Below are 24066 nucleotides of genomic sequence, written 5' to 3'. Positions count from 1 at the left end.
GTCCAAATTTAGCGTAAAGAGCGAGGCGTTGAGGAGGAAAAGCCCCTTTTCATATACGGAGTAATTTCTGTTCGTTTTAAGTTTTAATGTTGTTTCTTGATTTCATTAAAAAAAAAACTAGTTTTTTTTATTTAATTAAATAAAAAAAAAACATTTTTTTTAGCTGAAAGTAAGGAGCGACATTAAAACTTAAAACGAACAGAAATTACTCCGTATATGAAATGAGTTGTCCCCTCTGCAATCCCTCGCTCTTTACGCTAAAGCTTTAAATTGTTTTAAAAAGTAGAATTGTGGCAGAGTCAAACTTTAGTGTAAAGAGCGAGGGATTGCGGAGGGGACAACTCATTTCATATACAGAGTAATTTCTGTTCGTTTTAAGTTTTAATGTCGCTCCTTACTTTCAGCTAAAAAAATTGGTTTTTTTTTATTTAATTTCTGAACGTTTTTGAATTAATGCATGTTTGGTTTTGGCTCTCCGCACATAAATTATTAAAATGAAATTTGTATATTAATTCTTTTTTTGGCTAAATGGCTTTCTCTTAGTTTTGATCAGACGATTTTAAGAAATAATGGGTGGAGAAGGAGGCCTAGTTGCCCTCCAATTTTTCGGTTACTTAAAAAGGCAACTAGAACTTTTAATTTTTAACGAACGTTTTTATTAGTAAAAAATATACGTAACTTAAGAATTACCTTACGTAACAAACTTTCATAACCTTATATTTTTATTATGTATACGAGGGGGTTTGTACCCTCGTTAATACCTCGCTTTTTACACTAAATCGTAAGTTTTGTCCCAATTCTTTAGGAATGACTCCTGAATCAGAAAGGCCGTAGAATAAATAGTTGAAATTACTAAAAATACTTTAGCATAAAGAGCAAGGTATTTATCTCCTCCTAAATACCTCGCTCTTTATGTTAAAGTATTTTTAGAACCCCTCATATGCGTAATAATCTCTGTTCGTTTTAAGTTTCAATACTACTTCTTCCTTTCATTTGAAAAAACGTTTTCATGTTTATTTTTCATTGTTTTCTTATAGTAATGCTAGAGAATCCTGCGCCCTTGTCATTGAATTTTTCTTCCCCCATGACAGATTCCTCCAAAGAAAGATCCTCCAACATAGCCCCCTCTACTCAGCCCCACCCCCAAACAAAATAAAATCCCCCTGAAAACGTCTGTACGCTTCCCAATAACCATTACTATATGTAAACAATGGTCAAAGTTTTTAACTTGCAGCCCCTCCCCCAGGGATTGTGGGGCAGTGAGTCATCCCCAAAGACATAGTTATTATGGTTTTCGACTATGCTGAACAAAATGGCTATCTCAAAATTATGATTCGTTGACTTTGGGAAAAAAATGAGCGTGGGAGGGGGCCTAGATGCCCTCCAATTTTTTGGTCACTTAAAAAGGGCACTAGAACTTTTCATTTCCGTTAGAATGAGCCCTCTTGTGACATTATAGGACCACTTGGTCGATACGATGACCCCTGGGAAAAAAAAAAAAAAACAAACAAACAAACAAATAAACACGCACCCGTGATTTGTCTTCTGGCAAAAAATACAAAATTCCACATTTTTGTAGATAGGAGCTTGAAACTTCTACAGTATGGTTCTCTGATACGCTGAATCTGATGGTGTCATTTTTGTTAAGATCCTACGTCTTTTAGGGGGTGTTTCCCCCTATTCTCCTAAATAAGGCAAATTTTCTCAGGCTGGTAACTTTTGATCGGCAACACTAAACTTGATGAAACTTATATATTTAAAATCAGCATTAAAATGCGATTCTTTTGATGTAGCTATTGATATCAAAATTCAATTTTTTAGAGTTTTGGTTACTATTGAGTCGGGTCGCTCCTTACTACAGTTCGTTACCACGAACTGTTTGATACTTAAAAAGGTCATCAGCGGCTAGCGATTTATCGAGAGCCTTAATAATAACTGCAGCGTTCATTTCATTATGAGCTGAGGGGAACGAACACGAAGTACGGTGAAAATTCAAGTCATATTTCAGCCGTTCTCCAAGATATAGTGCTCGAAACCTCCTGTTTAGGGTTTTAGACTATAAAAAATTGAAATTCTTCAATAAAATAGCGGTATGCGTGACGTAAAAAAGCGAATACGAACAAGTCAATAGCTTATTCGCTATTAAGGTCACAAAATAGAACTTAAAGTTCACTTTTAGTTAAAATTTGATAATGGATGAATCTCTTTAAGATAGTTAAGATCCTAGTACATGTTCAATTTTTCAAATTTCCAATTTTCTGGCACCATGCTCATTTTGAATTAACGATTTTAGATTCGCAAAAATAAAAAGTTTTGTTCGCCAGATACGTGATATATTTAAGGAAAACGTCCGCAAGAATTGGATAATGAATATCAGAAGATAAATTTTGATAGTTTAGTAACTTAGCAGTTACTAAGATCGCAAAATAAAGCTTCTAGTGCGTTTCTTCGTTGGTATTATTAAGATTTTATTAAAGTTGAAAAGATTTTAGTGCATATTTAAATTTGCTCATCTTCCCTGACAATCGCTATTTTCAATTTCTTAATTTTACTTTTAGATTTTGAAAATGAAGAGTTTTGTTCGTCAGCTAAGTGAGGCTTTTACAGGAAAAAGTCAGCCAGAGCTTAATAAAGGCAACAGTCTTGAGCCTGATATTTACTCTATGCATAAGTCGAAGTCTACTGAAATACCATCTTTACGAGCCTCAAGGTCAGCTGAGATTCTTCAGAAGAAAAGAGGAAGAGATCCGCGAAGAGAAGCTCTTTTTTGTCCAGCATTTTCTAAGCCAATAGACAGGTAAATAAGGTCGATAAAGCAAAAGATACTTAATTAATCTAATATAATCTTTAATGGTTTAACATCAAGATGGGCCTTATTGAAACAATTTTTTTTAAATAGGAAAGAATAATAAATGTAAAAGTGTATATATAAGCATTCTCAAAACTACTTTTTTTTTCAAAAAAGAAAAATCAGCTGAGATTCTTAGGAAGCAGCACCAAACTGCCTGAGTACAAGTCACCTGACCACGCTCCTTCTTAACTAAAATATGTTCCAAGCTTCGGTCTTAATCCCTTCCCATAAAATTCCAATTTCTTTTAAATCCTTTGTTTTAATATTCTATAGTCAGCGTGCTTTATGGTTACTGTGGTGACTAAATAGAGTGCATTAATAACAAAATCTATTTGAGCCTGAAATCTAGCCTTGAAAAGTCAACCTTCAGGCACGTATCACATCAAATATTTGATATACATCCTTTAATTTGCCAAAATATGACATTTACTAGGCATTCAAGTAAATTATTTTCGTAGAGGTTAATTTTACTAGACTAGGAAGTGTGTTTGCATTACAAAAACGAACCCCGATACCACTTGATTCATTTCAGTTTTCTCTGGGAGGAAGGGGGTGATTCTTAAAGAGCCAAAAATCTACTTTCTACTGCTAGACCTTCAAAAATGGCACCCTTAACCCATCCCAGAACGATATCCCTGTTAAAAACAGATTGTTCTTGGATGTTTTAACTAAACCAATGATAATTTAGTTATTAACAGCTTGTTCAGGGAAATGCCTTCTCACGACAGAAGCGTGTCAGAAATAAAAACATTGATGGATACCTTAAATTATCTTAATTTGCAGCTTAGAGCAATATAAGATTTTTTTTCTTGTGAAGCTCAGAATTAATGATCGAAGTTGTTTCAACTTTTTTTGTGATCAGATGCAGCTTGATGGTCAGTAGCTTCCCAATTAAGTTTTCTTCGTTTGAAAATGTCAAAAAATTCAGCAGTAACTGCATTAGACATTTAATCCGATTGTTAACAGTTCTTGAGGAAAAGCGCAATTGAGTGCAGACCCTGATTAGGGTTGAGCGCATAACAAGGTTCATGCGATGGCCTCTAGTTCTTTAATTAGGACCAGTAATAGAATATAACACTGAGAGCGTGTTGGCCTTTAATAACTCGTAAGTTAAAATGGCATCACCTATATTTCTCCTGTATACAAGTTTAAGCTTAGCTAGTTTCGTAGGGTAAGAAATTTCCTGCATGCTGGATACCATTTTGGTGGCACATCCGGGCACGTATTTAAAAACTGTTAGGCTATATCTTTTTTTAAATTTGGGGAGGCTAGAGACATTTCTACTTCGAGCTTGGGTAAAACTAGTCCTTTATGCAGGAGACTAATGACTTTTGGGGAGCGAGTGAAAAGGGTATGCTTTATCAGCCCTAGATTTGAACTAATACCAACAGGAGATTTATTAGCATGCGTGCTGAATTTTAGTTTGTTGTCAATGGTGACTCCAAGAGTTCGCTCAATACTTACAGTGGAAACCGGGTGGCCTGAGAGAAAATAAAAGCGACAAGAATTCGTTTCGCCACAGTGAATGACATGGTACTTGACAACATTGGATTCAAGAAGCCAAGCCTCAGTCTATTAACCAACAGGTCTGAGACTATTTTGTAAGAAGGAATGATCATCACATGAAAAAGCCGATCCGACAAGCTTCAATTCATCAGCCTAGAGCGTTTATTTATTGCTAATGGCAGAAGGGGCATCATTGATACAGCTATCAAACTGTGAAGGAACCAATACACTTTCCCGAGGAACTCCGCTCAAAATTTGCTTAGAAAAAGAAAGAATTCGGTTACTAGAGCCAACAAATGCTTGAGCACACTGAGATTGCTGGTGAAGGATTATCCAGAGCAGGTATTTTTCTTCAAGCTTGACTGTAAGTAGCTTGATAGCAAGTTGCATGTGACAAACCTTGTAAAAAAAACTTTAGAAGAGTCAAGCAGAATCATGTCAGCAGGCACCTTAGTATCATGTAATTTAGTGATGTGGTTATACGATTCAAGGAGATTTGCATCAACAGATCTTCCCGAGCGAAAGCCAATCCAGCACTAGTATGGAAAGATTCAGTAATAAGTTGTATAGGAAGGACATCGGTTAAGACAAGACTGTAGCTATCACTAGTTGTTGTGTTATGTTACTATTTGTGGTATTATTGTTAGTTATTACTAGTAGTTGACTTTCTTAGTAATTATAGTAGCACTAACGATTACTAACTTTTACACCGAATAGTAAAAAAATATTTGATCCCATCTTATTATAATAAGTGGCAATTATTTTCTTACCACGAACATATGACGGCTGAATTTTTCGATATCTTCCTATTTTGAATGAAATTACAAATGAATTATTAGTGATTGTTACTTACAATGGCTTCCGAAAAAGCACCCTAGGCATGAAACACCTAAATCATTGTATTTACATATATAGGAGATTTGTGAAATCTTAGATGTTAGTTCTTAAAATTATAGAAAGCATCTAAATTGCGTAATTTATATAAAACAAGAAGTTACACACTCTCACTCTATACATCTGCTGCCATGATTTCCAGCTTGGGGTGCAGGCCCCACTGGTGGGAAATGGCAATGTTTCAGTGAATCATGGTCAAAATTTGCACCCTTCGACCGAATGGTGTGTGACATGAGATATGAGATATACATTTATTAAGAAAAGAAAACAAACACTATTTGCCATTCGCCTGCCAAGAAAGGCACTAAGCTTGTAAGGGCAAGCGAAGTTATCACCCTCAGCTAATTAAAACCACGTTTATATGACGCTACTCAATACAAAAGAAACTCAGATGATGAAGGAAGAAATGAAAAAAGAGAAAGAGGAAAAAGACAAGAAGAAGACAGAAAAAAAATAACAGAAAAAAATTAACGGCAAATAAATCAGGGAAATGCCTTGAATAGAATGACAACCTGGAACGGGCCTTACATCAAAATTAGTCATGAGATAAAAGAAACTTTTTCACCCGTGACTTGAAAGCCGGAAGACTAGGCACATTTTTCACACCCTCGGGCAAAATATTCCAAACATGGGGACCATAATGGCGAACCACAAAAGATGCCCGAGTAGTACTCCTAAAATCATGAGTTAAGTTATCAGCTTGTCTTGTATTATGATCATGACGGTCTCTATTAAAAGTAAAAAGATTTTCAAAAGCAGGGGTGAGCAGGTGATTCAAATATTTATACGAGAAAATCGCAACTTGGTAATCTCGAATTTGGGATACATCCATTAACTTATTCTTTTTAAAATGCTCATGAGCAGGAACATCATCAGAATCATAAAATTCCGATGATAATTTTACAGCTTTATTCTGAAGTTTTTGTACTCTTTTGAAACATGTTACAAAATTACTTGCCCATATAGAGCATCCGTAGCTAATATGTGGACAAAATATAGAAAAAGAAAATCATTTTTAGAATCTTTTTTGGGACTAGATTTTTAATTCTTCGCATCACCCCAAGACCTCTGCTTAATTTTTCAGCTATAGCATTTGAATGTTTTTTTCACGACAGGTTTTTATCAATTAAAAACCCCAATTGTCTCGTTGTTGCTACTCTTTTTATCACATTTCCTCGAACCATGATTTGATCATTGCCAACACTTGATGAAAGTGTAGAGAATATCATGAAAAAAGTTTTAGAAAAGTTTAGGGTTAACAAATTTTGTTGAGAAAAAGTTAGAAATTCAGAAACAGCATTATGAATTTTATTATACAAAACATCAAGCGAAGGTGCAGCTAGAAAGAGCAAAGTGTCATCTGTAAACAGAATGACACCAGCCTCCGACAGGTAATGCTTCATTCGATCAATAAAACATCACATTCAAATGCATTAAAGAGCGAAAAGATATAAGATACTATTGCAATGACGCCCTATATTGTATAAAATGTATTATACTCAGACAATACTTTTCATGAACATAAAGTATGCCTAGAGGACGACCTGTAAAAAGATAACAAGTTAATAGCCTTTTAAGATTCCTTCGAGTGGTTGCCCGTAGAAATTTCAGTAACAAATTTTAATATCACAAGGGGATATTTTCATTGATATTTTAATATCAATATTAGGATTTTTGACGTGCCGATACAAAATTGCAAATTTTTTAAGCAGAAAATTAAGGCCAAGCGGCTTAAATCAAATCCAAAGTTGGTTTGAGTGTTATTAAAAATATAGCTAATAATAAGCTTGCTAACTTTACTTTATAACTTCAGAGGTTTGAACTTAAATCACTGTGTGCTTAAATTTAAATCACTTCCATCTTTTATCACCATTTTGAGACAGACAATGACAGGTGTTATTATTTTTAGATTATATAAATGTACAACAGGGGGGAGGGGTAAAAATACCTCTCACAATAATTTCTATAGGGATCTTGCCCAAATTCCTTGAAAATAGAATATTAATATTTTTTTCAAAGGCAGTAAATCCTAGAGTTACACCCGTGCTCGAAAAGTAGTACAAATAATTTCGTTTTTTTCACAACGGCATCTTAAATGTTTTGCTGTTATCGTACAAAGCCACATTGACAAAAATATAATCTTTATTATAAGTCGATAAAAAACCCTGTAAACGGAAATTTGTTTTTTTCTTCTTTTTTTTGGGGGGGGGGGATATTGATCGCTTAGGCTTTATTGTTATGCTATCTTTTTTCCTTCAGCAGGCTATTGACCTTGACACATTACCAGTCTTTCCTTTAAGACCTAGATAGAAGTCGTGATATTTTTCAATATTTCAGGAGTGCGCAATAAGCTGGTTTTTTCTTTGTAACCAAGTTCCAATTTTATTTTGTCGAGTTCCGCTCTAAACTGTAAAAAAACATAGGTGTATTAACTTGAATTAGCAAGATTTTCCTACTCTCTATTTATGATTTTATTTTCCATCATAGATGGCTCTTCCAGAGCGCGCTATTTCGAAATCCCATAAAGTTGAAAACATTATTAAATGTTTCTAAATTGTATACAAGTAAAATTACAACGGAGGTCAAGACTCTAATAGAAGGAAGGAGATGGTCCACATCTGGCGTTCTTAAAAACGATTTTTCCCCCTCCCCCAAACTTTGATTCGGAGGAAGGGGAAAGAAATTTCTGAAAAATCCCAAGAAATAATTCAGACAATTAATATGAAAAAAAACGAAATAAGGATGTTAAGGATATTAAACTGTCATTTTTATGATAAACCGACCATATTGTGGGCACTTTTTGCCCAATCTTTTCAGTGTCTTTCTTGCCTGGTAGCCAATCCCTGTGTTAAAAAACCTTAGAATAATCATACCTAAAATTAAAATAATATTTGTATCTGTTAAACTATTAGTTTTTGACCAAAAGAAGTAAATAAAAGTAAAAAAAGAACACAATATACTGTAAGACAAAACAAAGAAAAAACTCCAAAAGACAAAATAATAAGTAATGTAATTATAATATAAGTAAAATTTACTATAATAAGTAAAATAAAAAATACAATTCAATACTATTCATTACTACACCAAAAAGAAAAAACCAATAGTTAAAATTACCAGCCGAGAATGAACTAAAACTTAAAGTAATTCCGATTGAACATACTATCATAGCACCTCTAAAGTCTGGAAGTTTCAAAAGGGCAACCCCTAATGCCAAAATGATTCTATAATTTTGGAATTACTAAACTGACATGTTAAATACAGTAGGGATTTACAACGTCTTTAATAATCCCTTCACAAACGTTGATGTATGCAGACTAAAATTTTGCCCCTCTTTTTGAAGATGCCCCGATTATTTTTCTATCTCAGTTAACTCTTAGCTACAAGCAAATATTTTAAAAACATTCTCTCAAGCAGTTGCTACTACCACATACTTATCCTATTCATTCATTAAAAAAGTTCCCAAGGGTCGAAGGTAGTACAGAAATTTTTTCAAAGACCTTCAGTTTTAATCTGCAGTTAACTGTTCATTCGTCAATCAACTAATGATGGATCTAAAAACGTCAGCACACTTATGTGTATATATTGTGTTTTTGATTGTCCAGAAACAACTAGCTTAATTCTAGAAGGGAAATTTAAAATTTTTATAATTTTGAAAATTAAACATTCTTGAAAAAATTCAAGAACTTTTAAAATTAAGAATGGAAAAATTCTTAAAAAGTATATACAGAAAAGAGGTAAGGTTGCTTCTTTCACCATCACATGACACTGTGGACAATAAAATCAATTGTAAAGGTAAAAAGGTAAAGAATACGGCATCAGACTTTGCAGTCTATACCGGTGGTTCTGATCCCCGTTCCATGGCCTATTGTGCCTTCATAAAATTTTCCTATGGGATGGGATCCAGAAAAAATTGATTCTTGGTTCGCTCTGATTTTTTCTTTGATTTCCCTATACCCCTATCGTTTTCGCAAGCCCTTGTATTTTAGGCCATGGATTGTTTCAAAGTCTACCAAGAGGCAATTTATATTTCAAGTAAGATTTTACTTGAAAAACTTTGATTTGAAAACAAGTAAGATAATTATTTTTTACTGGTGACTTCTGTTGATTGGCCTAGGTAGAGAGACTAAGGTTTACGGATACAATTGCATTTACAGATAGAGCTCTGTGACAGGAGACATCTTTCCGCGAGGGAAAAAAGAGAATTGTTTGTGCTTAATGCTTGTGGCTGGCGTGGCGTCTTGGGACAGTTTATGTGGCACTTTCCTACCGGGGGGAAAGTACACTTGTCAGAACACTGCCGGTTCTTGGAAGCTGACAAGACTGGGACATCTAGAAATCCGTTATGTATTAGAGTTACCCTGACCCTTGAGGTACCGCCAGGTTACTCTGGTAACAGTAGAGACCTCCAAATACTGGCAAAGTGGAGTAGGGATTCCCTACCTAAACCTTTAACACTAAGGCTTTGGCAGTAAATCTTAAATCTAAAAGTTCAAAACTGAATTTCAAACTAAAATAGTAAGAAACCTTGAATATTAAATGGATAAAAGTTGAAAAAATTAAAAAGTAAAACTTTAAAAGTACAAGTTTTATAATTAACTTTGAAAGTTCACTGCAAAAGAGGGAGGAGCAGGCTCATTGTAGGTATAGAACCCGAGGCTCACGATGGCGGCTTAGAGGGTTTCCGTTAAAAAAGACAAAATATTAAAGTGCAGAAAATAACCGGTTAAAAAACTGTGCAGTGGGTAGCCCCCGCGAAAAGCTGGTATTGGGGAGGAAGGTCTATTCCTATACCACTATTTGGAGATGTCTGGTGCCACCAGAGTATTCTGACGGTGTCAGCAGATTTAAGATTCAAAATTGATGCCAGTACTGGCTTAAGTTTTAGCATCCTATTGTAGCTGAGTACTTTATTGTCTCTTGTGGACTATTTTGCTCCCAATCCTCGTTAACCAAATGGGCTCCTAGAGTTCGTCCTAACGCCTATAAGGCAAATTATCTGATACTACGGTGCCACAATCAATTCTAACACGCCACAGATGCTACGTGCTCTGCCCTTGCCGATTTCTACAACCGGTAGGGATATGCCACGTGTACTTTCGGTGATATATAAGTGCCACGCAAATTGGCCCAAGACGACACGCTAAGAGCACAGGCATTAAGCTCCAAAAAACTATCTTCCTTTCCCTCAAAGAAACCCAACCAATTTTATCTTAGTCTTTCTCTAGACTCCCAACTCTTCCTAAGCAAAATAAGTCAAAGAGTGAACAAGTATGAAAAACGCTTACTGTTTTCAATAAAACTTTACACTTCAAACTCAGAAACTGTAATCAATTTAAAAATAAACGTATACTTTGGAAGTTATTTTTTCCTGCTATAAATGGAAGTATTTCCGCACTCAATTTAATTTGTATGAACCATCCCCGTCTGCCTTTTTCAGGCTGGGATTAAGTGATTAATTTTTTTCAAGACGTCTCATAGTAACGTTATCAGACAAAGATAATTTGTCTAATAAAAAGGGGCCAAAGATCCCAAAAGCTGGTATGAAAGGTTCATTAGAAATTGCTATTGCTGTACAATTTTGTAGAGCGCTCTTTTAATTACCTGGATTTTGCATGTTTTGACAACTCTCCGTGTTAAACTTGTCAGTGAAGAAGGAAATTTGCCAGAAAAACATTAGAAACGAGTTAAACTTGGGCACATGTAGTCTGAACAAGTATCTGCAAGGGAGACGAGTGGAAAATTTTAAACGGAGGTCTTTCTATATGGGGGATGTTTTGGTAATCAGTTTAAGGGGGGTAAAACCTGATATTTTAGAATTATTTGCGGGGGTAATGCTTTTCAATAGAAAATACTATTCATGGGGCCATGGCTTAAAAACCATACATGCAAAGGTAAAATTGATGCTAGAGACATTAGCGTAATGAATGTTCCTGGTTATTGACTTGGGATGGCCCCATCTATGCATCTAACGAAGTCTATGCAGGTACACCAAAAAGAGAGCGGAGCTGCTGGATAGCAAATTCTCTCACGAACTATTCTGCCCATATCTACTATTGGGAACCGTGACAAAAACTTGCTGTTGGAAATATGAGACAATGTATGTTCAATCACAAAAGTTTGAGAACACCTTAGCAAACAAAGTTCTGTGTTTACATTAAAAGTGTCAAAATGTCTGATATAATATACAAACATGACAGAGACGGATTTTGAAATTACTATGAAAAGAATGAATTAAACCACTGTATAAGAAAGGTGACAAGAGTGAATGTCGGAATTATCGAGGCATTAGTCTGGTCTCTGTAGGTAGCAAATTACTGAGTAATATGATACTTTTTAGACTGAGACATGCTGTAGACAAAGTTTTAAGGGAAGAACAATGCGGTTTTAGAAAAGGTAGAGGATGTGTCGACCATGTTTTCACTCTTAGGTTAATAATTGAGAAGTCCCTTCGTTGTCAAACACCTTTGGTCCTTAGTTTTATCGATTATGAGCAAGCTTTCGATTCTGTTGATAGAACAGCGTTAACAAAGGTCTTATCGTTATATGGTATACCAGAAAAATACATTAAAGTGATTTGCGCTATGTACGAGAATAATACTGCTGCGGTTAAGGTAGGAAATGAGGTTAGCAACTGGTTTTGTATTAAATCAGGAATTAAGCAGGGTTGTGTTCTATCCCCCTTTATATGGATCATTTTGATGGACTTCGTCTTAAGGAGCACAGGAAAGGCAATTGGAGACCATGGAATCAAATGGGGAGGAAGAACGCTCCTGGACTTAGATTATGCTGATGATTTAAGCATATTAGATGAAAGTGTGAGCAAAATGAATGAATTTTTAGAGGTTTTACGAGTTCAGGGTGCTAAAATAGGCTTGAAAATTAATGTTAAGAAGACTAAGTCACTAAGGTTAGGAATAAGTGAAGATGAACAGGTGACCTTAGGTAACGAAAAGATTGATCAGGTGGGGAGCTTCAGTTACCTTGGTAGTATTATTAGTAAAGATGGTGGGAGCAGTGAAGATGTTAAAAGTAGAATAGCTAAAGCTCAGGGTGTTTTTTCACAGTTAAAAAAAGTTTGGAAGAATAGAAAGATAAGCCTACAAACCAAGATTAGAATATTGGAAGTTACAGTGATGACAGTGGTCAAATATGGCTCTGAAGCATGGACACTCCGAAAAGCAGATGAAAATTTACTAGATGTTTTCCAGAGAAATTGCCTACGGATTGTTCTGGGTACCCGGCTGACTGACCGTATTTCAAACAGTAGGTTGTACGAAAAGTGTGGTTCAATCCCGCTTTCTGGGGCTATAATGAAAGAAAGGTTGAGATGGCTAGGCCACGTTCTACGGATGAAGGATGACAGATTACCGAAGATTGTCCTTTTTGGCCAACCGTCTGAGGCTACACGGAAAGCAGGTCGCCCTTGTCTGGGTTGGGAGGATGTCATAAATAAGCATTTAAAGGAAATGGGAACTTCCTGGGAGGGTGTAAAGAGGGAGGCTTTAAATAGATTAGGTTGGAGGAGGAGCGTGCGTAGCTGTGTTGGCCTCAGGCGGCTTGGTGCTGCAGTGAGTTATTAGTAGTAGTAGTAGTAGTATGAAAAGAAGATGTTTGCACTGATATCAAAAATTCATTTTTATAAGTTGATTACTATTAGTACGGGCTGCTCGTAAAATAGATTTAGGGTTAAATCAAGCAAATTCAAATTTTGTGTCGTTTTGAATTAAGGCATTATGCCACCTTCTTTGTTTTTCACGTTTCGGTTACCCCAATAAATTGAATACTACCTTCCAGATTCGTCATATTCTTTAAGAGATTCTTCAATTTTGTCTTCCCCTCTAAACCTGCAAAAAGTAATATGCGTTGAAAGAGACGGTCCAACTCCGATAAGTTAAAGGAATCAAATTTTTTTCATCATTTTTTCGATAAATTATAGAAGATTTGCGATAGGCCTTGTTCTGCTAAAACTTTTGGTTTAGGTAAACGGCCAAAATATAAATTCCAGATTTTCTTGAAAAACATTTAAACACTTCAATGGGACAATGTATCCCTGCCAATATAAAACAATCAGCATCTTTTACGGCAAAAGGTTACTAAACTTACATGTTCCATGTAAATCTTGGAAAATCTACTTGCCACCAATGAATGGCGTGCTTATTTTTCCCAAGCGTTTGCCCAGAGTCCACCACCAGTTGGCACAAATTTTGGGGTAATTTTGCAAAAACAATAGTCTTTCACATTTAGTCTATAGTTTTACCATTATTTACTCCTCTGCATAGTTTGCTCACAATCATCTATTTCAAATAGGTATAGCCCCTGGTGTGAATGGTCTGTAAATGAAGTTTTTGTAGTATTGTAAACACGTGCTGTTTAAGCACCTAGCTCGATCAAACAAAATAATCATGTCCTAATAGTATTTTCCTAAGCCACAGTGTGAGGGATTATTCAAATATACAAGCATGAAGTAGAAGGACCTACACAATCCAGACGGACCTACAACCGTATACACTATGCTTTGTAAAAGTAAAAAGCGTCGTCCAGGTTATAGTACTTCTCTGCACCTGTTGACAGATCGAGAGTAGCCCCTCGCTAACCGGAATGGATTCGGTTGGTGTTACGATTCACTGACTAAAGCATGCAGTGAAGAACAGGGCATTGACTTAGTTACAGAGTAGGGTGTGTCGTTGCTCCGTACGTAGTCGCAACCTTTTGATAAAAGTTGCATGGCGAAGACATATAGTCAGGTACAGGGTGACGACATGTAGTCAGCTGCAGGGTGACGACATGTAGTCCGGTACAGAATAAATGACATTTAATCGGGCTTAGGGCGACGACATACAAGTTGACTGTTTAAGGGTGTTCTCTTTTTGAGGAGTGTGGCAAACTTTTTTTTCTGGAACAAAAAATCTTTTCACCTTTGTTTTACATATTTTAAATGACACTGTATATACTTTTAACATGGTAGTAGTAATGTTATATAAGTATTAGAAATAACAGTAGCAGCAGCAGTAGCAGTATTTACATGTTGCTTTTTGGTCAGTTGAACATCCCCTGATGATGCCATGGAAGCTTTAGCTTGATACAGTAAGCCGTTTCAAAGATATTGCTTATACACCCTGTTAACAAACTGTATGCACATAGCATGTTTTGATTTATTTCAACTTTTCCCTCAACATTTCCTCGAATTTTCAGTTCAATACCTTCAGTCTTGGTAGTACTCGCTACACAAGCAGTAGTTGTAGTAGTAGTAAAGGTAGTGGTTGTAGTAGTAGTAGTAACGTAAAAATATTACCTTTTGGTTCCTGATCATCCCCCTTATCATTTCCTAGAACTTCCGGATTAAAATTCCTGAGTTACGTCCTTTTGACAACCCGTATACAGGTAACATGTTTTGATTTAGCTTAACACTCCCCTGAACATTCTCTCAAAGGTTCATCTGAATATCCTTTTCCTTTTTGGACACTAGATCAAACATGCCCATCTTTCTCAATAACAAACACTCCGTGTAAACCATTGGTTAGTTGCATAATTTACAGCCCTCGTCCTGAGAGCTTTGGGGGGGGGGGGGTTTGGCATCTCAACAGACATAGTTACTGGACCATTCAACCATATTGAACAAAATGGCTATCAAAAATTTTTATTGAATGCTTTTGGGGAATTGAGGACCGTGGAAGGGAGGCTTGCTGCCTCCTATGACTTTCAGTTCCTAAAAAGGGCTTAAGAACTTTCAATATACAATCGGATGAGATCTTTGTGGAGTTTCTATCACAATTCTTTCTATTCAAAGCGCCCTGGGTGAAAAAATTGATTGTGCCCACATCACTTACAGCAAGTCCTGATTGTGCTCTCAACTCAGTTTCTTTAGATTTTTATTGGCTAATAACTCAGACTGTTACTATCGCATGGCTCCGACTACTCAAATTGTCTTACCAGCCACATAAGAATACTTTCTTTTAGTGAACATTTTGAGAAGTACTGAAATTTAATGCTCCATCTCTTATTAAAATAGTGGAATATTGTTATTATAATCAATATACCTTGATATTAACCACCTGCACAAGTATTTCTTCATTCCACAAGCTGTTGAAAACATAGCTTTCAGTGGAGGTCGTAGTACTACCTTTTTGATCAAAAACACTAAGCCAGCTGCTAGAACTTTAGCCTCAATCATAAACATTATTTTGCTTGCTTTTCCCACTTACCAAGTTTGATAATATAAAAGCAAGAACAAGTGGCCTTTTGACCATTCTGAAGTAAATTATTCCTGGTTATTTCACACGAAACTTGTGTTGCATGTTCAGCTAACACCAAACGTGCCAAGGAACCTTAATATCATATCAATTCTTTATTTCCGAGCAATATTTACTTAATGATGTGTGCTCGATAACTTTAACACAGACTGAGAAATCGAGCAAGTCCTTATAGTACATAATTAACGAATAAAATAAAGAACGACATTTTTTTTTATCAAAAAAGATTACTTGTCCAAAAATTATGGGTTTGTTTCGTGTTTACAGCCATAACATTTAAAATAACATTTTAAAAATAGCTAATATTAGTTTTGTATGTTCTAGTAACCTTTCCTAAATAACAAATACCTGGACTTGCAAAACCAACCCTAAATTTACGATAAATAGTTCGGGAATAATAGCGATGTAAGTTGTTCTTGTCAGTCCATTTGAGCGAATGAACGTCATAAAATTTAACGATCACGAATAATATTTGGAACAAAAATCATCAAATTGAAAATTGTATCTTCTGACTGAGATTAATTTAACATCGGAAACTCTTTGGAAAAAAATGCTACTTAAAACAAATATTCATGGGTATTTGAGTCTCCAACCATATTATCAAACAGCTCGCGGTAACGAACTATATGTAAGGATCGACGTGGCTCAATAATATCCGATACTCTAAAAAACGAAATTTTAATAGCAATAGATAAATCAAAGGAATTGGCTTATTATACTGATTTCAAACATAGGTACTTACGTATTTTCCCGACCTCACCCAAGAAGTGAAGTTAGGTTATTATAATGAAAAATACCAAAATATGATGGAAATTTAATATTTTAGAAACAAATTATGGACATACAGCAAAGAATTATGGAAAACTGGTCGCCCGGAACGCATTATTTTAAACACCTAACCTAATCACCTTGATATATTAAATATTTAACAAAAACACAACTACATAGTAGTTTTTTTCAATGAGACTAAGCTAATAATAGCTTACTGCAGACAGACAAACTGGTTTTCTCAGATAATACACATCGAATCTTTTCCTCAACGTATATTCGAGTCTTCATCTAGATCTTGACCTGTCAAGATGTCTCGTTCTTAAATAAATGACACCTGTGATTTTTAAGTGAAGACGCGAGATCAGCCTTGTGAACTTTTCTCCAGCAAGTACCAGTGCTAATCCTGGCTTAAGCAACCAGGTTATAGTTGAAGATATAGTTTACAATTCAAGGTCTGTGTCTCGTTTTTGTTCCTTAGTCTAGAATGTCCCATCCTTGTAGTGACAGAAAATGTGGAACTGGGTCATTCCAGTGTTCTAAGTGCAATGCATGGTTGCACCCAGCTTGTGCTGGCATCACAAAAAGTAGTCACCTAAAAAAAAACTAAATGGTTATGCGTACAGTGCCGATCAACAATGGTCGTAAATGACGAGATTAATACCATCGATAACCAACCTGAAGTGATCCAACCACTCGAAGTTAAAAAATACCACCTTATTTCTATTGAAGAAAAGTCAACTAATTCCAATGATAATCGACTGGAAGCGATCTTCCAATTGGTATTGTTAATTCCCCATCTGTACCTTGTGTTTCGAATAAAATGATAAAAATAGCTCTCCTGGATCGATTGATTCTGCAGAAATTACCATCTACCATCAATCTCAAATTACCCCACAAATTTCTTGCTCCAGTAAAGATGAATTGACGTGGAATGTAAAAACGGCTAGTGTGTTTGAGCCCCATACCAGTGAAGATTCCCTAAAAAAAGATGCAGAAATCGTCAGTCTCAAGAAACGGATTATTAATCTCGAATTTCTTTATGATAGCTTGTCTGATCTTTAGGAGCGCCAGAATAGTGATCTCTTCAAGGACAAAGAAATCAAAATGTTAAAAGTCGGCTTTCAGCTCGCAATTGTTGAAGCTATACATACTTTAAATTCCCCTACACAGCCCAGAGTTCCTCTTTTAGCTGATACTTTAGCTCCAAATATTCATTACCAAAATTCTTCAGTTCATCAAGCAAGTGCTAGTGTACTTCCTTCGTCAGAATTTTCTCAAGGGATTAAAAAGGTTATGCAAACTAATCATATTGACCTCGTTTCAACCGAAGATAATTTATTGTTGAAATCCAGGGTTAGTGACACATCTTTAAAAAGTGACAATGCAGTTGAACTGACAAGCGGAAAATCTCACACAATGCAATCAAATATTCAAAAAAAAAAATGAGCTCAGTGATTTTAAGTGTAATAAACCTAATGTGTGTTTTAACTTCTTAGATAGTAGATGTATTTCTAGCAATTGTAAATATCTACACATTTGTAAATTTTATGTTTTTAGCCGATGTACAAACAATCTGTGTAAAACCCCCATGTTGATATTTGTAAAAAAAAAATTCAAGTGGAAGGTGCTTTGGCTGTACAAAAACTCATATTGAATCCTCCATTAAAGGTCGTAGTAGGTTCCACAAAACTGGGCTGCCCAGAAGCCACCTTAATCCTGCTAAATTTACCAACCATTTTAAGTCGTGTAATTTTGCTCATGTATCATCAGACGCGGGGGGTAGCGTCGAAAGCACTCACGACCCCCTCCTCCCCTTGGTCAGGTTCTAGTCGACTTCCATTCTTATCCCCTGCATTTTCAGCTCAACAATTAATAAACCCTTCCCGATTAAATACTCCCCCCTTACCTCTTGTTATATGCTCCCCCTCTCCGCATACAGAAGTCTTATTTTCTTCCCCCTTACAGTGTGCTGCCCCATACCCTCCCTACTCTGCCACAAACTAGCAATTTCTTGACGGACATGAATCACTATTCCCACCCAGCCCCCTTTCCCAGCACCTTAAAAACCCCAACCCCAGCCCATTCGTTTTATCCCTCGTGCCTACCCTGTCAACGTGACTCAGGTCTGAGATTTTTTGCATTCAATAATTGTCATGTAATAAATCCAAATTGTTCTCATCGTGCTTCGTCCATATCCTTGCCCGTCCCCCACCTCCAAACCCCTAGGTAAATCCTTCTCTTACCCTTCTTCTCTGAAGCATAATAAAATTAAATTAAAACCCTACCCAAGAAATTCTCAAACCCATCAAGTCTCCCTGTCGTGATTCCCCAATCGGTTTTTTTTTTCCTAAACTTTTAGTTACTAATGCGTCTTAATTTTGAAAAGCCTACTAAAATCGAGGTGCTTTCAGAATTAAAATTTGATAGATATTATAACTGTTACTCAAGTCCAATCCCATGACACAGGGTCCCTAAGCCTGACAAATTATTCAGAGTTTATTCAACTCCGTCCTTCAGACCACCCACTAGGGAAAAAAGGTGACGGAGTTTTGTTTTTTTAATAAGAGTCACCTTTACCCAAAGGTTATTCAAATCCCTAGCTTATCCGAGTATAATGAAATCCTCTGGCTAAGTGTTAGACCAAAAGTACTCCCTCGCCCATTTAGTATTATTGCAATAGCTGTTTTCTATTACTCCCCAAATCAAAATATCGAGTCAAAACGTAATTCTATCCAGCAATTACAGGCAAGTGCTTATTTTGTTATTTCTAAGTTCCCCAATGCTGGCCTTTTTTTAGTTGGCGATGCCAACGACCTTAAAATGGATTCTTTTTGCGCTTCACTTAAAGTAAAGCAAATTGTTAAAACACCGACGACTCGGGGAAATACCTCTCTTGATGTTATTTTTACTAATATGTACAATTTTTCCAGCCCTCCCTCAACTTTGCCCCCATTAGGCGGGAGTTATCATCTTTCCATTCTTTCGTCCCCCTCCTCAAATTTTAAGCATAAGTTCTCAATAGCTTATAGCGCTTACCGCCCTCTTCAAAATTCTCGTCTTCTTTCTTTCGGTATGTGGCTGAGTACTGAAGATTGGTCTGACATTTTTAGTTTACAAAACCTTGATGAGAAAACGGCCACGTTTCATAAAAAGCTAATTGATAAATATCAAATTTGTTTCTCAGAAAAAAGATTTAAAAGGTGCTCAAGTGATAAACCCTTTATTAATCAAACAATAAAAATATTAATTAGAACCAATTGAAGCTTTTTAAAAATGGTAAACTCGATAAAGCCAATATTCTAAGAAAATCAATTAAAAGAGAAATTAGTAAATTGGCACGCTCGTACTACAACAAATAAGATCGAAGAATTGTTCGCTAATAAGCCAAAAAACTGATATTCCGAGATTAAAAAGCTATGCGGCAGGAGTCTTAAACAGCTTAATTTCAACTTACCAGAGCCCCCTGATGTTACCGCAAATAATCTAAATAAATTTCTCGCTTCCATTGTCCTGAGCCTTTCAGCATTGCCCATTCAATTATCAACAGGAGCCCCATCCCCCTTTTTTCCGACTGTTTTGCCCGTCTGAGATAGAAAGAAGAATTGACAAACTAAGGAAGACAAGTGTTTGTCCTTTGGATATCCCGTTTCCTCTTATTAGAAGCCTTCGGTGACTTCCTTTCTTGTCTGTCCTGTTTAACGAAATTACTAAGTCTGGGCAAATTCCAACAATTTAGAAACAGGGTTTCATTACCCCTTTAAAAAAGAAAAAATGAAAGCCTGGCTTTGAAGGCGTTCGGCCTATTACTCTTACTCCTATTTTTTCAAAATTGTATGAAGGATTCCTTGCAGATTTGCTAAAGGAAAAAATCTTACCTCTTACTGACCTGAAGTAATTCGTAAACCTAAAATCAAATTCTACTTCCCACTACCTCGTTTCTCTTATTGACCACATCGGGAAAATCCTCGAAATGCCTAATTCCTGGCTAAACTTAATTTTCATTGACCTTCAGAAAGCCTTTGACTTTGTTAACCACAACATTTTAATTGAGAAACTAGTAAGCGAGTTCAATATCGATCCCTTACTGGTAAAATTGGTTGCCTCTTTTTTAACAAATAGATCGCAGGTGGTTAAATACCAGAGCCAAGCTCAAATCCTCTCCCTATCTACAACGGGATACCCCAAGGAACTCTCCTAGGCCTCCTCCTTTTTTCAGTCATGACCAACAGCCTCGCAAAGGAAGTTCCTGACCGTTGGAAATTTGTTGATGACCTAAAGATTATTGAAAGGTACTTCAGAAATTTAATAAGCGACCCTATGTGTATCCTCAATGAAATTGGAAGTAAGGCTTTGGACTTAGACATGACAGTAAATCCCTCTAAGTCCATGATAATGCCGATTTGTTTCCTCAAATTCTCGCTCTGTTTTCTTAATCCTATCCCTCCTAAAATTTATTTGTCCTCGGTTAAATTATTGGAGTCACAATTTCTTCAAATTTCAAATGGGATATCATCCATAAAGCTAATGCGTCTATCGCCCTCCTTAAGCTCCTTAAATAAATATAGCGTCCCCCCTTCTCACTCCTTAAGGTTCTATACGTCTTTTGTCCGCCCGCATCTTGAATATGCTTGTCCAGTTTGGCACCCTGGTATCTATTGAGAAGAACCAGAAAATTTAAATCAATCCAAAAAAGAGCCTTGCGAATAATTTTCAATTAAGGCAAGATGCCATACTCTCTGCTCCTAAAAAATAGCTAGTTTGGAAACCCTTGAGCGAAGGCGGTTGTCGTTGTGCCTCCGTTTTTAAAAAAATGCAATAACGAATCCTCGCACGGCAAGTATTTTCCCCAAACTTCACTCCCCATCCAGATTACGACAGCCTCGAGCTGTTTCTGAGCCCATCCCAGTTTTGTCCCCCATTCGCTGCGTTACTTCCAGATATGAAAAAACATTTGTCCCCTTCATCACAGAAAAATTGAATAAAATATCCAACTAGTTTCTCCCTTTTTTTGGTGAGGTGCTGCCCAGTTCGTTGCACATATTTGCTTGCCCCCCCCCCTGTTTCGATTTAGCTTCCCTTTTATGTGTTTTTTATGTGTTTTTCGTTTGCTTTATGTTTCGCTCTTTTTTCTGTGCGTTTTGGACTTTTTAGTGTCCCTTTTAATTTATATATATATATATATATATATATATATATATATATATATAAAAATAAGTTGTCTGTCTGTGTGTCTGTCTGTCTGTCAGGTGACGTCATGTTTCTGTGTCGACTGACGTCATGAAGTTAGTTGTCGTCATTTTTGCTATGACGGTGACGTCATTAACGGTATTTAAGACATTTGTTCACGGAAAAATGTTTAATTGTAAAATGACTGAAGAACCTACAATGGCAACAGCCGAGGAAGCTGCTCAAAGAGTTTATGCCAAAAAACTTGCTGCTGATAGAGAAAGTAAGAAAAGAAAGCGTTCCGAGGAATCACAAGAACAGCAAGAAAACAGGCTTGCGGCTAAAGAACGCAAAACCGCGCAGTTAGATGAAAATCCACCTGGACAGCGAGAGTCTAAACATATCAAAACTGAAAATGATAGCGATGATGATTGGGTTTGGGATTTTGACTTGGATAAGGTCATCAATGCCTACCAGATTTAAGTTAAAAAAACAAAGGTTCGTCGATATGTACTTCATAGTGACGCTGAAAAATAAAGAAGAAGAAGAAAAAGAAAACTGAAAAAAGAAAAAAGGTAAAAAACTAAAAAAAACTAAAAAGAAAAAACCCCCAAAGAGAAATTACAGACCGGGACACAAATGACGACCGAGACAGAGGGAATATAAGTGACGACCGGGAACCTCAAAGAGAAATTACACACTGGGACACCCAGACACAAATCACGACCGGGACACAGGGAATATAAATGACGACCGGGACACAGGGACACAACTACAACGGGGACGCCGGGGGCACAGGCAGGATATATAAATGACGACCGGGACACAGGGATTGTTCGAATAGAAATTACAGACCGGGACACAAATGACGACCGGGACACCGGGACACAGGGAATATAAATGACGACCGGGACACTCAAAGAGAAATTACAAACTGGGACACCGGGACACAAATGACGACCGGGACACAGGGAATATAAATGACGACCAGGACACAGGGACACATCATTAGAATAATGAGGTATAGATCTGAATACGGATTGTTTTTCCCATGGACAATTATATGTTGCATGTTCAAGAGTCAGTAAACCTGACAATCTATTTATATGCACAGACAATGAGACAGCGAAGAATGTTGTATATTCGCATGTTTTACGTAGTTAAAAACATATATTTATATCTATCTCTATTCACAGATGGGACAGAGGGACACAACTACAATGGCACGTAACTAATATGGCGCGTAACGACTTACGCGCGCGGGGGGGCTTGGGGGGCGCGAAGCGCCCCACCAACTAGGTGTTGGGGTGGCGCGAAGCGCCACCCCAACAGCTAGTATATATATATATATATATATATTTCTTGTTCTTTCTCTATTATTTGCTTATTTTGTCCCCTTCCTTTTTTTCTCACTTGTCTTTGTTCAAGTTTAGTTTGACCGATTTTTTTTTTACTTTTTAATTAACTTATTGCAGTTTTTTTATTGACTCATAATTTGATTATTCATTATGATTTTCATTTTTTCGTTGTTTTTTTATTTTTCGCTTTGTTAGTGCAACCATGTATTTTGTCGACTCTGAAGTCCAAATTCGGCCCTTTGAGGGCTTGTGATAGAGATCTTTTTGGAATAAATATCTTATCATATTTGGAGGCTTCACGGTAATGTCCACGCTCTAGCTTCAAACCCGGACTTCCAAAACAGCTAAAATTTCGTACTCTATGACGTTTTACAGAAACTAAATCAGCCGATCAAAACAGTTTTCCAAAACTGTTGAACACAAAAAAAGTTTTTCGCTAGTTTTTTCTTCACTTTCAAGTGGTGACTAGCTTTCCAATTTTTCCGTAAACCGGTAAATGAAAATGGAGCTTAAAAGAAATACAAGAAGAAAGAAGTAGAATACTACGCTGGCTATGTTTCCCACAATAAACATGTTTTTGTACCTCAATCCTCTCTACGACAAATATTACAGTAACATTCCCACAAAGGAAACAAAAGTCTCTTCCCCGCATCTTGTCCATATATTTGCCCATGCGTAAAGGTGATCCTCACTTCATTAGCACCTGGTACTGGTAAGGTACAGTTCAGCTATTGACACTTTAGTTGTTTTCATACCTGCATAGTGGACTTCCAAAAGCGGGAGCATTGTTATGATTGATTAAGTTTAGGACATCAGGACACATGTTTCATTTTTGAAAAACTTTTGAACACAGCAACCGGGTGTTGCACAGCCAGGCACGCATTACCTACCGACATCTTAGTGTGTGCCATGATAGTGAATCTTTGAACTGTGACGCCGTGACATGAAAAATTCAGGTTTTGCGTCTTAAACCCCAAATTCTTTAACTTGATTAAATTCAGTGCACAAACTTGGTAAGTTGCATGGGAGGCGAGCTAAAAACAAGCAGTTTTGTAGGTGGGGTGGGTTTTTTAAGATCTAAATCAGGCTAGAATTTCCACAAAATTCTTCATCGTGTATCTATGCAACTTTCACAGAAAGGAACAGCCGTATAAACCAAATTATGGAGGGAGGCTGACAAAACTAAAAAAAAAGAATATTATCATGGAGTTCGAAGTAATATTGTAATATTCAATGGAGCTCATTTTCAGTTCAATTTTTAGCTTGTAAA

General features: G+C 36.4%; 1 protein-coding gene across 1 annotated transcript in view; it reads left to right on the top strand.

The window, feature by feature from the left end:
* Positions 1-21492: 21492 nt before the first annotated feature.
* LOC136039818 (BAI1-associated protein 3-like) overlaps positions 21493-24066 on the top strand; it is a gene marked incomplete in the record, with an annotated part of 299965 nt that continues 297391 nt past the window's right edge. Inside the window, 1 exon segment of the mRNA XM_065723725.1 lies at positions 21493-23809.

This window comes from Artemia franciscana, chromosome 20 (assembly GCF_032884065.1).
Source record: "Artemia franciscana chromosome 20, ASM3288406v1, whole genome shotgun sequence".
Lineage (NCBI taxonomy): Eukaryota > Metazoa > Arthropoda > Branchiopoda > Anostraca > Artemiidae > Artemia > Artemia franciscana.
This window is presented reverse-complemented; position numbering and strand designations above follow the sequence as displayed.